We start from the raw sequence: 16,125 nt of genomic DNA on the forward strand, positions 1-16,125 counted from the left end.
CGACTATGTTAGGGGTGAATAGTATTAAATGCAGCTGTACGCTTTGAAAAGGCAGAAAACCCAATGGACAGCACACACACGTGACTGTTTTCAACATCACACTGTGGATAAATTCACTCCCGAAATGCATCTCCCATGAGATTTTCTAGACTATCAGATGTCATTTGATACCCTAACACAAAGCAGTGTCCACTTTTTTTAAGGTGTTACACTGTAGGTAACATTTTGCAGTGAATATGGTAAATTTAAAGCAAGCATAGGGAACAGGGCGGGATGAGTTTAAGTACGTATGGTATAAGAACCAGGAGCCCAATGAGTGTAAGTTATAGGAACAGGGGCCCTGTGTGAGTGGAAGGAGCACTAGAACCTGGGCCCAAGTGAAAGGAAGGCTCAAGGAATCAACATCCAGTGAGACCGATGAGAAACCTTCAGGATTACCCAATAGTCAGAGAGTGGATTATTAGATTAGATTATGAGGACACTCAGTCCTCATTTATTGTCATTTAGAATTGCATGCATTAAGAAATGATACAATGTTCTTCCAGTATGATATCACAGAAACAGAGGATAGACCAAGACTAAAACTGACAAAGCCACATAATTATAACATATAGTTACAACAGTGCAAAGTAATACCATAATTTGATAAGAGCAGACCATGAGCACGGTAAAAAAAAAAGTCTCAAAGTCCCGATAGCCCCAACATCTCACGCAGACGGTAGAAGGAAGAAACTCTCCCTGCCATGAGCCTCCAAGCGCCGCAAACTTGATGATGCAGCATCCTGGAAGCACCCAACTACAGTCCGACTGAGTCCATCCGAAAACTTTGAGCCTCCAACCAACCCTCCGACACCGAGCACCATCTCTGCCGAGTGCTTTGACCCCGCCCCGGCCGCCAAGCAACAAGCAAAGCCGAGGATTTGGGGCCTTCCTCACTGGAGATTCTGGATCACACAGTAGCAGCAGCAGCGAAACAGGCATTTCAGAAGTTTCTCCAGATGTTCCACCATGCTCTCACGTCTGCCTCCATCAAATCAGGATTGTGCACGGCACCCTACTTGACAAATAACAGACATCACCAGAGAGTGGCCGCTGCGAGATGTGTCGCGCCACCATCTTCTCCTGATTATCAGAGTTTTACTGTAGTTTGCCTACCACAAAAGCTGCCAACTGTCCTATAATTACTTGGTTTATTCCTTCCTCACTTTTTAACCAACGACACAATTGTACTGACAAAACAGGCAGCTGTCAGCTCCACATCTCACGGATGCGGCTTTACACCAAGGTGTTAAATCAAATGCAAGAATCCCGGGTTTCTAATCCTAGTCTTGCCACCTGTGACAGAAACCTTCCATTCTATAGCACTTCACCTTGAAACAAAATACTTCACAGCCAATAAATTACTTCTCAAATGCCGTCACTGCTGGTTTCTGTTAAAGTCAGTATAAACCCTTGGAAATGATTGGTAAATGTGAGTGGCTCTAACCTTTCTCCTCAGAGGTGAGAGGTTTACTTCAAGCAAGGCTGGCACCTGGGCAGAGCCTCAGTCAGTTAGGCCAAATCACAAAACTGACTTGCAGCTTCAGCTGCAGCTGACATGGCTCCAGAAAGGAACCATGGATGCTGTCCTTTGGCCTATTCTTTCATTACTTATTGATGAGTGTTGATTACTTATTACTCATTGATGCTCCCACACCATCAGGCTCAGGAAGAGCTTCTTCCCTGAGGCTGTGACCCTGCTGAACCTCACATCACAGCACTAGGCAGTATTGCACCCATATTGGACTGTCTCAGTACTTTTACATTTGTATGCTGTAGCACTTACTTTTTACTCGCAGTTATTTTGTAAATAATAGCATTCTTTTGCACTTCTGGTCAGATGCTAATTGCAATTCATTGGCTTTGTATCTGTACTCGGCACAATGACAATAAAGTTGATTCTAATCTAATCTAATGAGGAAAGAAAATGAGTGTTTAAAATCCATAGCTTAATTTTGATTACTGCAGTTCAAAACATCCTTGGAAAATATGTGCGTATGCAAAAGAGTTGTACTTTAGTTTATTTGTACAATGATAATTTGATTTAACATAAATATCACTGAAGTCATCTCACGGAAAATTGCGAAAGCAGATTTCAAACTGGAAGGTTGAAACTAAGAAAGTGTGACTAAAGAAATGTGTTTTAAGAAGGATTTAAAAGAAGTGGAGAGGCAAGATAAAGCAATAAGATGACGTAACAACTATTGTCGAGGAAAGAATACACAGAACAAAAAGGAATGAATTGTTTAGTGGGAGGGAGAGGATGAGGCAAACAGGGTAACAAAGATGAAATAGCCTTGGTTTAGTCAAGGAAAAAAACCTTTAAATTCAATGCTAAAGATTTAATTTTGTTCAGTGAGTACAAAGCTATTAGAAGTAGGACTATGATGTGATAGAGGAAGCAGTGCTGAATAAGACGATGTTTATTGAGGACGGGAAATGTCAGAGGATAACTGGAACAGTCAAGGCTGAAGACATTAGCCCGAACAAGGCTTTCAGCAAGATACAGCCTAAAGCTGGAGAGGAAGGCAGACATCCCACCTCTCCCGGAAGTTCCGAGAATCTCCCGCATATTTATAGTGGCTCCCTGATGCCCACAAATTATATACAATATCCCAGAAATCGATTTTTTTGTGAGTGAGCGAGCGGGAGAGAGCACCATGGCAGAGTGTTCCAAAAAAAGAAAGTATAAAACGTACGTCACCCCAGACTACCCTAAAGTGTACCCCTGCTTAATAGGGGTCAAAAATAATGACAGTGTTGCTCACTGCACTGTTTGCAACAGTGACTTTTCTATTGCCATGGTGGGTTAAGACTGTAAAAGGCATGTTGAGGTGAATTTAACAGGTGTCATTCGTTTATTAGCATAGCTAACATTATTTAAACTAACTGGCTAGCTGCTAAGGAGCTACTCTATCACAGATATCCCACCTCTCCCAGAAGTTCTGGAAGTCTCCCGCAAATTGATGGTGCTACCTCCCTGAAGTGAGTTTTTACAGGCTGGGATGTCTGGGAAGGACAGGAGAAGTTATAGAAGTAAAGATAGCTGGTCTTTCCCACAGTGTAGAACATTGAACCAAGACCGCATATTAAGGAGAGACATGGATATAGATAGAGTTATGAAACAGGCCCTTCGGCCTACTGTATTAATGCTGAACATCAACTATAAAACAGACTTGTCTACTTTTATTCTCTTTTTCTCTGGAAATAAAGTTGAGCTTTTATGACAGGAGTCTGAACAACATTCTCTTTAAGACTATCTCAAATTCTTTCTTCAATGCAAATCTCATATTCCTTAGATTACTCAAACGTAAACTCTTTAAAAAGAAAATAATATGCTGCTGGAAAAGTGGGATCTCTAATTATATATTTTAAACATAAAAACTTATATACTGTCTCTGATCATTATTTACCAGATAAAGTGAGAGTTTGTTAGGTCTGGCAGCAGGAAGGTTAAGGCTCAGACACTGGTTATTGATGGAGATGAATGAATGAGTTTTATCAATAATGGTATTTGTGGTGAGGCACAGGATCAATAACTTTAGCTTTCCTAATAGCTAGCTACAGGAGGCAGAATTCTACCAAACCAGCAAGCCAACATCTCAGTGTTTAGTCTAGGTTTAGGTGAGTAGGAAGCAGGATCTTGTCAGGACGATGTGCACGAACATTGTGATTTATTCCATTAAACTCCAGCTTCTCTAATCACCAGGATCCACCTCAAATCTGCAACAACTACACCCTCTGTGCAATCAACATACACTTAGATGATTTTTCAGCACTTTGTTAGAATGTACTTGCTTTTGTTTAGGTCGAATTTGTGGGTCCACTTAATTGCAAATGATAACTATTTAAAACCCAAAATAGAAGAATAAGAAGGGTTGATAGCCTTTGAAAGAAGTTCATGTTTTGGGATCGCTAGATACTACTTGCAAAAGTTTTCTCAAAATGCAAACAGATCTTTCTCATTTACTACATTACTGCTACAATATTTAGTACTTTCTGCTGCGATTTGTGTATTTATTGCAGCCTTTATAAGGGCTCGCTGCAGAGTGAGTGAGACCTCTGTGGACAAGAATTGACCATGGATATTGTATCCTAGCTGCCTAGATACGCAAGCCTGGGCAGTACGATATGGAGAGCAAGCTGTTGCCCATGTAGCAAGCTCCCTTTTTTCCACACATCTGATAAACCCGAAGGAATGGCTGAGACCGATACAGTCTGGTACCAGCAGCATCACAGGAGGTGCCAGTCAGCGTTGAACTCAACGTAGGATTGCCTTCGGGACTGCAGCTCCAGATTTTTCCCTCGGGGTTTACTCCCGAAGCCTTCCCCGTGAGTGGGTTTAACCGCAAGACAGCGGAGGTTTGAGATCAGAGTTTTCCTCCTCCTGGATGAGCTGCCAGCCATGGCTGACAAGCTCCACCTGCCCGAAGCGACTGGTTTTAAGGTGCCAGTAAACCGTCTTTGCACCTTCTCCTGTCAGTAGAAACAGTTTCTCCGGGCTCAGTAGCTAAACCACACGTGAAGGCCACGAGCTGGACTTGATTGTCAGAGGCTGTATGAGGAGCACGCCATCGAGAGAATTTAATAGGTAGTGGGAGCTTGTCCCCATTACCAACCCTGGCTGTAACAACCTTAAGGAACCTGAAATGCAGGGAACTGCAGAACCTAGAATATAACCAGTAAATGCTGCAAATACGCGGTAACGTTTCAAGTTGATGACCTTCCGTCGGACACTTTAGAAACAATGCATGTTTTAATTTGCAGGGATGGTGGAGGGATGAAGACAGCAAATAGAACGTCTGCAGTAAGTTACCAAGACAGAATGGACATTAGATTGATGTCCTCTGAGAGAGCATCTAGTAACTAATCTGTCTGGAGGAGATGTAAATCAAGAAGAAGGAAGAAAGAGAAGCAACAAAAATGTACTGGAACTGTGAAATATGGAACACGGCATTTGGTGGAAATCTGAAATAAAGGGAAATATTGGGAAAAGATCAGTTTCTATGGAGACAGAAAAACGGTTACGTTTCAACTGGCTAGGGACTGAAAGGCAATGAACTGCCAAAGCCAGAAAGCCCAGGCAGTATCTACTGAGTTAAACACAGCTAATATCTCATTATTTAAGGTTGTCAGTCCAAAAACACAAGTACCGTACTCTTTGCTACCATCAAGAAATAGCAGCTTGTTTCTTTTATAACAGAACCCTTTGTTTCTGACACCAGCTGAAAAAGTTGGTCGTCTTAAAGGTGAGGCTCACTATTCCAAGTGGGTCCACTTGTCAGAAAACCTTTTATGTGAACCACATTAACAACTGAATTAACACATTGTTTTTCCACTCTTTAATAAACTGTTCTATCCCACTCTCTCTGGTATCTGCTTTTATTTCATACTCACTCTTGTTTCATTGTGTGCCTGCTCTCTTTTCATGTATCATTCTTCCCCTCCTGCCATCTCCCTCTTTCTCCCTTTCATTGGCTGTTTTTACACTTTCTCTCCTTCTATGTGCTTGGTATTTCTGATTCTTTCACTGATCTGCTGTGAATCCATTCTTCTCTCTCCTGGACACACACTTCCTCACTATGTTGCTTTTCCACACTCACTGTTCTCCTCCTCACTGTCTCCTGTTTTCCCTCACCCTTTATTAATCTAGTTTCACTCTCTATTTCCAGTGTATTTATGCACATTAGAGACAGGAGAAAAGGAGGGCGTCTCCCTCACTGTGTGACACTACCCCTGTGACTCCTTTCCACCACAATACTGCTCTCGGCATCCTACGCACTCTGTACCGCCCACACATCCTGTGTCTGAGCACAAATGGCCTGCATCCAGCCATGTTCAGATCTCCTGATCCCACTCTCCAGTCTCAGCTCCAGAGGGCCACACTTCATATGCTTCCAACAGCTCATGGACTGCACAATGAAGAATATTGGCCTAGACAAATGATGAGATGGTGTTCCTCCAGGTTGTCTGGGATCAGAGCGGAAGTAAGATTTAAAAATAGTCATGGGCATGAAACTCTGACCTTTTTTAGTGGTTTCCACCCTAAGATAGAAACTTCCTTTATCCTCTCCACTCTTTCCCTTCAAACATGGCTTATTTCACTCTCCACAGAGAGTCTGAGCTGTTGGGTGTTTCCAGTAGATTTCTAATCTTACATCGTTTCATTTTATTTTACATCTTCGGGTATTTATTTCTAACTTTGCAATTCCTTTGAGAAACGTGGTGGGGGGGGCGGTCTGGAAAACTAAAGGGAACAGAGAACACAGGCAACGCCCTGCAGCTCATTACGTCGCGCCTTACCCGAGACCGAACCGCATGCGCGCATTCCGGGAACGTCATGGGTTCCGTGACGTCAGGACGCACGCGAGTGGTTTGCGTCATCTGGAATTGCGTCCTTTAGGGAAGGGGGTAGAGTGCAAAATGGCGCTTGTGGTGCCGGGAGGTAAGAAGCGACGGCTCGGCAGGCACGGTCGTAACTGTGCCGAACCAAATTATTATATTTATCTGTGCGCATTTTGAATGTTTATTATTATATCGGTCAACAAAAAAACGTTGTGGGTTTGTCTCAGCTGGAGTTGCCAATTCCGGTTGGACACGTTCCTGTGGCGATCATTACGGTCCCTGTTTCTTGTTGGTCAACTTGATGTCTATCTTCACAAGATTCCGCCCCCTAATTTTCATATTAGTCGTTTTCACTGAGTTTTGCCTCCCCCAACCACATTCAATTGATGACCCTGACAGATTTGCAGGTGAAGTGTTGCCTCACCTGGAGGGACTGTTTGGGGCCCTGAATGGAGGTGAGAGAGAAGGTGAATGGACGGGTGCAGCATTTCTTCCACTTGCAGGGATAAGTGGGTAGATACACTAGATGACACTCACCTACTCTATCTGGTGCTCCTGGTGTGGTGTCTGCTACATTGGTGAAACCACTTTGTCTAGCAACTCCGAGCAGGATTTCTCAGTGGCCAACCATTTTAATTTTATTCCTATTTTGACATGTTGGTCCATGGCTTCCTGTACTACCACAACCTGTCTCAGGTTGGATAAGCAATAGCCCAGATTTCACCTTGGTAGCCTCCAACCTGATGACATGAACATTGATTTCTGTAACACACACGAAATGCTGGTGAACGCAGCCGGCCAGGCAGCATCTATAGGAAGAGGTTCAGTCGACGTTTCGGGCCGAGACCCTTCGTCAGGACTAACTGAAAGAAGAGATATTAAGAGATTTGAAAGTGGGGGGGAGGGGGAGATCCGAAATGATAGGAGAAGACAGGAGGGGGAGGGATGGATCACATCAGAATGGGAACGGTATGTCCATCTGTGGCCTCCTCTACTGTCAAGATGAAGCCACACTCAGGTTGGAGGAACAACACCTTGTATTCTGTCTGGGTAGCTTCCAACCTGATGGCATGAACATTGACTTCTCTAACTTCCATTAATGCCCCTCCTCCCCTTCTTACCCCATCCTTTATTTATTTATTTCCCCCTTCTCTCTTTTTTCTCCCTCTGTCCCCCTCACTATATCTTCCTCTGATGCTCCCCTCCCCCTTTCTTTCTCTCTAGGCCTCCCATCCCATGATCCTCTCCCTTCTCCAGCCTGGTATCCCTTTTGCCAATCGACTTTCCAGCTCTTAGCTCCATCCCTCCCCCTTCTGTCTTCTCCTATCATTTTGGATCTCCCCCTCCCCCTCCGACTCCCACTTTCAAATCTCTTACTATCTCTTCTTTCAGTTAGTCCTGACGAAGGGTCTCGGCCCGAAACATCGACTCTACCTCTTTCTATAGATGCTGCCTGGCCTGCTGCGTTCCACCAGCATTTTGTGTGTGTTGCTTGAATTTCCAGCATCTGCAGATTTCCTCGTGTTTGCATATTGATTTCTGTATGCAATTTTGTATGTGTTGCTCTGGATTTTCAGCATCTGTAGGATCTCATCTGCCGAATTGAAATGGGTGGTCACTGGGAAATCCTGCCTTTTGTACCGATGTAGAGGAGGCTGCACTGGATACAATAGATGACCCCCAACAGACTCAAAGGTGAAGTGTCACCTTGCCTGGAAGGTCTGTTCAGGGTCCTGAATAGTGGTAGGGGAGGAGGTGTAGGGGGAGGTCTTGGCCCAAAATATTGACTGGTTATTGCTCTGTGTAGATGCTGAGTTCTGCCATTTTTTTTTGTGATGTTGCTCTGAAATAAGATGAGACTTCCATACAGTAGATAGTAAATCTTTGGAATTATTTATTCTGGAGGGTTGTGGAGGTTGTTATTGATGGACCAATTTGTGATATTGGAGGGCTTGAGGAAAATGCCAATCAAAAGATTGTAGAAGGTCAACTGCAATCTTTTTGAATGGCAGGGTTGACTTTTAGATCCAAATGGCCCATCAGCGTAAGAACTCGGAGCAGGATTAGACCATGTCACTTTGGTCCTCACTTTGATTACAATTAATCTACCACAAATCCACGAAACAATATGATCCTTAACTTGCTCAGACTCTAAAATAGATTTTTCTCAAGGCTGAAGTTGATACTGACTGCTCTTACAAAACCCTCTGAGACATTCAAAACCTTCTAATGCAAAGAAATCCCTGCGGATCTCAGTCCTAACTGTCTGACTCCCTCATCTGTAACCAGGTCTGTTTAATTGACACCCTTGCACTACTCTAAACATACATTCCCTCCCACCATTGGCTGCAGTGTGTGCAGTTATGTTACTCTATCAGCACTCCCAGACCCATCACCTCTATTACAAAGCAGAACAAGAGCAGCAGTTCAACCACCAGTAGTTTCCACACCGCACTGCCCTGATTTGGAAATATATTAGTGGTCCTTTTATTGTTGCTGGGTCTAATCCTATAACTCCCTACTTAACAGCACTGTAGGAGTACTTGAAGAACAAGTAGTTAAAATGGGTAGCTAATCACCACCTTCTTAAGGGTAGTTATTGGAGGGCTATAAAACTGGCCTTTGCAACAAATACCTCCAGGTTCCAGATTTTTATTGTTTCTCAACATCCATTTTTCAGAATCTTGACCATTTCACTGAAGTTATTTTCCCTAATCTACAAAGGATATAGACCTATCCTGACTGAACTATCTATTGTCAGAGAACAGTCTGCTCATACTAGGAGTCAGATCTAATGATCCTTCACCTTACTGCCTCCTGGGCAAGAACAGAATACTGAAGCAAAATACTGTCGATGCTGGAAATATGAAATCAAAACAGAAGTTGTTGAAAAATTTCAGCAATATCTATGGAGAAAGATACACAGGTTCCAAATTAATGAGTTCTCATGGATAACTGTAATTGATCTGAAATGCTAACTTTTCTCTGTATACTTCCCTGGCTTGTGAGTACCCAGAATCAAAATCGGGTTTATTATCACCGGTATATGTCATGAAATTTGTTGCCTTTGCAGCAGCAATACAATGCAATGCAATGCATAATGATAGAAAAAAACATGAATTTCATTATCCATATATTAGTTAAATACAGTAGTGCAAAAATAGAAGTAAAAAATAGTGAGGTAGTGTTCATGCGTTCAATGTCCATTCAGAAATTGGATGGCTGTGCTGGGGGTGGTGGGGGAGAGAAGCTGTTCCTGAATCGTTGAATGTGTGCCATCGGGCTCCTGTGCCGGGGGGTGTGAAGAAGCTGTTCCTGAATTGTTGAATGTGTGACGTCGGGCTCCTGTGCCGTGGGGGAGAGAAGCTGTTCCTGAATCGTTGAATGTGTGACGTCGGACTCTTGTACCGGAGGTGGGGGAGAAGCTGTTCCTGAATCGTTGAGTGTGTGCCGTCGGGCTCCTGTGCCGGGGGGGAGAGAAGCTGTTCCTGAATCGTTGAATGTGTGACGTTGGACTCCTGTACCGGAGGTGGGGGAGAAGCTGTTCCTGAATCGTTGAATGTGTGACGTCGGACTCCTGTACCGGAGGTGGGGGAGAAGCTGTTCCTGAATCGTTGAGTGTGTGCCGTCGGGCTCCTGTGCCGTGGCGGGGGGAGAGAAGCTGTTCCTGAATCGTTGAATGTGTGACGTCGGGCTCCTGTGCCGGGGGGGAGAGAAGCTGTTCCTGAATCGTTGAATGTGTGACGTTGGACTCCTGTACCGGAGGTGGGGGAGAAGCTGTTCCTGAATCGTTGAATGTGTGACGTCGGACTCCTGTACCGGAGGTGGGGGAGAAGCTGTTCCTGAATCGTTGAGTGTGTGCCGTCGGACTCCTGTGCCTCCTTCCTGCTGGTAGCAATGACAGCGAGGGTGATGAGGCTCCTTAATGCTGGATGTCACCTTTTGAGGCACTGCTCCTTGAAAATGTCCTGGATACAGTGGAGGGTCGTGCCCATGACAGACCTAACCAAGTTCACAACTTTCTACAGTTTATTCTGATTGTGTATGGTGCCGCCACTCCATCCCACCCCCATATCAGATGGTAATGCAGCCAGTTAGAATGCTTTCCACAGTACATTTTTTTAAATTTATGATTGTCTTTGGTGACATACCAAAACTCCCAAATTCCTAATGAAATATAACCAATGTTGTGCCTTCTTTGTAACTCTATCGATGTGTTAGGTCGAGGATAGATCCTAAGAAATATTGATCCAGGAAGTCGAAATTACTTGCCCTTTCCAATTCTGATCCCTCTCTGAGGACTGGTTTTCCTTGTCTTACCATTTCTGAAGTCCACAATCAGTTCTTTGGTTTTGGAACTTGTCGTAATTTTATATATTATTTGGGGTTGCGACCAAATCCATAAGCAGAATTCCAGCTATGTCTCACCAAAATCTTCTTGCAAGACTTTCTTATTTGTACTTCAGCCCCTCCCTTTTTCTTTTTCTTGAACAAAACCATCATTAATAGTATCTCACACATAAAAAAAAATTGGAATGCCAGTTGTTCCTGTGAAGTGAATAGCCTCACGTTTTCCCACATCATCATTTATCTGCTGCCTTGACCATTCACTAAATCTGGCTAAATCCATTCTCAGCTTCTTTCTGTCTACTCAGCTTTCTGTCACTAAGCTTTGGATATAGTCCAATTTGTCCCTTCATCCAAGTAATTAATGCAGATTGCAATAAAAGTTGAAAGTAGTGGAAATGCCCCGGCAGCTATCTGTGAAAGACAGAGTTAGCATTTCAGATCAACTACTTTTCTTCAGAGCAAGGAAAAGTTAGTAAAAAAGCTTGTTTTAGGTTGCAGAAAGGTAAGGAGAACAAAGGGAAGATTCATGATAGGGTGGCCGTGCTCGTTTCTCGCTGCTGCCAACAGGTAGAAGGTACAGGTGCCTCAGGACTTGTACCAGCTGGTTCAAGAACAGTTACTACCCCTCAACCATCAGACTCTTGAACAAAAGGGGATAACTACACTCATCTATTGGTCGCACAACCAATGATCTTACTTTAAGGACCATTTATCTTGTTAACTCATGTTCTTGTTATTTATTGCTCTTTATTTACGTTTTCATTTGCACAGTTCGTGTTCTTCTATGCTCTTGATCTTTCATTGATCCTGTTGAGGCTACTGATCCATAGATTTGCTGAATATGTCCAGAGGAAAAAGAATCTCAGGGTTGTACGTGGTCACATATACGTACTCTAATGATAAAATTTACTTTGAACTTTTTGAACTTTGAAATACAGAGAAAAACTAAATGGCAGTAATGCCAACTGAGAGACCAGCTGATCTGTCTGAAGGAGATGGAATCATGCTGGAACCACAGTGCTACAAATTGGAAATAAAAGAGAATGCTGGAAATACCCAGCACGCCAGGCAGCACCAGCAGTGGTAGAAAATCTGAGTTGGAGAGCTGGCTAATTGGATGGGAGACAGTGTTTTTCTGATTGGAAGTCTTTGACCAGTGGTGAACCACGGGATTCTGTGCTGGGACCTTTGCTGTTGTGATTATATGGATATGAATGTCGAAAGAATGATTAGTAAACTGGTGGATGACATGAAAATCAGGGGTGATGTGGATAACAAAGAAGGTTGTCTAAGGTTACAATTCAGTTGAAAAGTTGGGCAGAGCATTGGAAGATGGAATTTAATCTTGTCAAGTGTGATGTGATGTATTTTGGGAAGTCAAATAAGGATAGGATATCTACGGTAATTGGTAGAGGAATAATGATGAACAAAAAGAGATATAGGCATCCAAGTCCATGAATCTCTGAAAGTGACAAAACAAATCTCCAGGGTGGTTAAGAAGGCACATGGCGTGCTTAGTTAGGGTGTAGAATACAAGATGTGACCTTTATATTGCAACTTTTAAAACACTAGTTAGACTGTAATGTCTACTCTCCACATAGGCAAGGATGTAATTGCACTGGAGAGAGTACAGAGGAAGCTCACCAGGATGCAGCACTGATACCGCATATATTAGAAATCTAGATCAACACATGCAAAATGCTGAAGGAACTCAGCAAGGGAAAACTCAGATGGGAGGGGCAAAACAGAGTGGAATGCTTATCAGAAGCTCGTGAGATCAATGTTCATGCCATCGGGTTGGAGATTGCCAAGACAGAATAAGAGGTGTTGCTCCTGCAGTCTGCATCTGTTTTCAGTGTGGCAGTGGAGGAGCCTGAGGACAGAGCTGGGAAGTGGAATTAAAACTGGGATGTCCTGACTGTTGCCCAAATTGGAGGACTTTAGTCATGGGAAGAGATTGAATAGGCTGGGCTTGTTTTCTTTGAAATGAAGGATGCTGAAGTGACTTGGTGGAAGTATGTAAGGTAATGAGACGCATAGACAGGATAGATAATCAAAATCATTTTTCCATAGTCGTGCATCAAAAATAAAAGGGCAGAGATTTAAATGAGTGAAGGTGTTTTAAAGGGGATCTGACGGTTACGTTTTTTTCACACTGAGGGGGATTGATATTTGGAACGTGCTGACAAGATAGAATCAGTTACAATTAGAGAGACATTTAGACAGACTCTTAAACAGGCAAGGCATAGAAGGATAGAGGCCTAATGCTGGCAAATAGGATTAGTGTCGATGGATGTAGTGGGCTGAAGGGCATTTTCCTGTGTTGCTACACTCTATGACTAGTAGAGCATAGAACACTACAGCACTTCACTGGCCCTTCTACCCACAATCTTTAACCTACTCTCGGATGAATCTAACCCTTCCCTCCTGCATAGCCCTCCATTTTTCTATCATCCATGTGTCTATCTAAGAGTTTCTTAAATACCCCTAATGTGTCTGCCTCTCCCACCACCACTGGAAGGGTGTTCCATGCACTCACTACTCTCTGTGTAAAACTCGACTCTGACATCCCCCCTATATTTACCAACAATCACCTCAAAATTATGCCCCCTTGGTATTAGCCATTTCTACCCTGGGAAAAAATTTCTGGCTATATACTTGATCTATGCATCCTATCATCTTGTACAACTCTATAAAGTCATCTCTCATCCTTTTTCACTCCAAAGAAAAAAGCCTTAACTTGCTCAACCTATCTTCATAAGACATGCTTTCTAATCTAGGCTACATCCTGATAAATCTCCTCTGCACCATCTATAAACTTGTTGGTGACACAAATATTGTTGGCAGAATTTCAGATAGTAACAAGAAGGTGTATAGGAGTGAGATATATCAGCTAGTTGAGTGGTGTCACAGCACCAACGTTGCAATCAATGTCAGTAAGATCAAAGACCTGAATGTGAACTTCAGAAAGGCTAAACCAATGGAACACACACCAGTCCTCGTAGAGGAATCAAAAGTGGATTAAGTGAACAGTTTCAAGTTCCTGGGAGTCAACATCTCTACAGATCTATCCTGGACCCAACATATCGATGTAGTTACAAAGAAGGCACAACAGCAACTATATTTCATTTGGAGTTTGAGGAAATTTGGTGTCACCAAAGACACTCGTAAATTTCTACAGATGTACTGTGGAGAGTATTCTAACTAGTTATGTCACCGTCTAGTATTGGGTGGGGGGCTACTGCACAGGATCAAAAGCAGCTGCAGAAAGTTGTGAACTCAGTCAGCTCCATCATGGGAACTAGCTTCTGTAGTGTCTAGGATATCTTCAAGTAACAATGCCTCAAAAAGGCAGCATCCATCATTAAGGACCCCCATCACCCAGGATATGCCCTCTTCTTGTGGTTACCATCAGGAAGAAGAGACAGGAACCTGAAGGCACACACTCAACAATTCAGGAACATCTTCTTCCCCTCTGCCATCAGATTTCTGAATGGACATTGAACCCACGAACACTACCTCACTACTTTTTTTGCATTGCTTATTTAATTTAAGTAATTAAAGCAAATTCTGATTCTGATTCTAAAGCTTCTACATCTTTCAGATAATGAGGTGACCAAAACTGAGCATTATATTCCAAGTGTGGTCAAGCCAGTGCTTTATAGAGCTGCAAAATTACCGTACAGCTCTTGAACTCAATCCCCCGACTAATGAAGCACATCATCCCATATGCTCTTTTAATCATCCTATCAACTCGTGCGGCAACCTTGAGGGATCATTGGATGTGGCCCCCAACATCTTCTGTTCCTCCAAACTGCCAACAATCATGCCATTAACCTTGTATTTAAATTTGACTTTCTACAGTAAATCACTTTACATTTCTCTGTGTTGAACTCCATTTACTCTTAGCATAGCTCTGTATCCTATCAGTGTCCTGTTGTAACCTACCAGTCTTCTACACTATCTGTAACTCCACCAAACTAATGTCATCTGCAAATTTACTAATCTACCCTTCCATTTCCTCATCCAAGTTATTTATAAAAATCACGAAGAGCAGTGCCCCAGAACAGGTCCCTGTGGAACATTGCTGTTCACCAACTCCAAGCAGAATATGCCCCATCTACAACCACCCTCTGCTTTTTATGGGCAAGCCAGTTTTGAATCCGTGCAGCCAATTTTCCCTGGATCCCATTCTCCTGACTTTCTGAATGAGCCTATCATGGGTAACCTTATCAAATGCCTTACTATAATCTATATATACTACATCTACATCTCTACCATCATCAGTGTACTTTGTCACATTCTCAGTTAATTCAATCAGGCTTGTAGGGCACGACCTTCCCATTACAAAGCCATATTAACTATCCTTAATCAGACTATATTTTCCAAATGATGTCTCTTAAGAATCTTCCCCATCAGTGAAGGAAGATTCACTGAAATTCCAGGGTTACTCCCTTTCTCGAGCAAAGGAATAACATTTTCTACCCTCCAATCATCTGGTACTATTCCTGAAGACGCAAAGGTCATTACCAAAGGCACAGCAATCTATCCCCTTGCTTTCTGTAGTTAACTTGGGGTATATCCCATCTGGTCCTGAGGACATATCTATACTAATGTTCTTCAATTCCAGCACTTCCTCTTTCTTAGTGTCGATATGCTTTAGCGTATCAGCCAATTTTATACTGTCCTCATAAACGTCAAGAACACTTTCACTGGTGAATACTGAAGCAAAGTATTCATTAAGAACCTCTTCCACCTTCTCTGACTCCAGGCAGATGCATCCTCTTCTATCGATGATCAATCCTACCTTCACTTTATTCATCCTCCTGTTTGTCACGTACGTGTAGAATGCCTTGGGGTTTTCCTTAATCCTACTAAAAATGCTGTAGATAACTGGCCAGTTCCATTACAAACAGGAAAAACTAGTTTTCTGAAATTGTTTATGGCCCCTTGAGTCTCAAGGTCTACAACTGCCTAGATGGAAGCTGTGATGCTATTCCTTGAGGTTACTTTGAAATTTGTTGAATCATTTTCTAGACCAGGAGTTCCCAACCTGTGGTCCATGACTCCTTAATGGCATAAAGAAGGTTGGGAACCCCTGGTGTAGACCAAGGACCAGAGGTCAGAGTGGCAGTGGGATGGAGGATAAAAGTGACAGGCAAATGCAAGGTCAGGATCACTCTTAAAAGTCCAAGTACATTGCTGCTTCATCAGCAAGGAGTATTTTGGTTGCTAAACAGTGGCTGGGGGAAGTTTTGCATGTCTTGTAGTTATATGAGGAAAAAGTCTTGAGTGATTGATCAAACTAGTAGGGGGAATAGGTGCTTAATATGCTGAAAGGGAGAGAAATGGTGATGTCTTTCTAACAGTGGTTCAAGGTGGAGAAGTTAT

At 42.9% G+C, this 16,125-nt stretch overlaps 1 protein-coding gene across 1 annotated transcript in view; it reads left to right on the plus strand.

Moving 5' to 3' along the window:
- The first annotated feature begins 6,436 nt into the window (after window positions 1–6,436).
- The window catches only part of kdm8 (lysine (K)-specific demethylase 8), a 73,891-nt gene continuing 64,202 nt past the window's right edge, over window positions 6,437–16,125 (plus strand). The window contains exon 1 of the mRNA XM_063058735.1: window positions 6,437–6,484. The gene's annotated coding sequence lies outside the window, so the exon portion shown is untranslated. The remainder of the gene's footprint in view (window positions 6,485–16,125) is intronic.

Source organism: Mobula hypostoma, chromosome 9 (assembly GCF_963921235.1).
Source record: "Mobula hypostoma chromosome 9, sMobHyp1.1, whole genome shotgun sequence".
Classification (NCBI taxonomy): Eukaryota; Metazoa; Chordata; class Chondrichthyes; order Myliobatiformes; family Myliobatidae; genus Mobula; species Mobula hypostoma.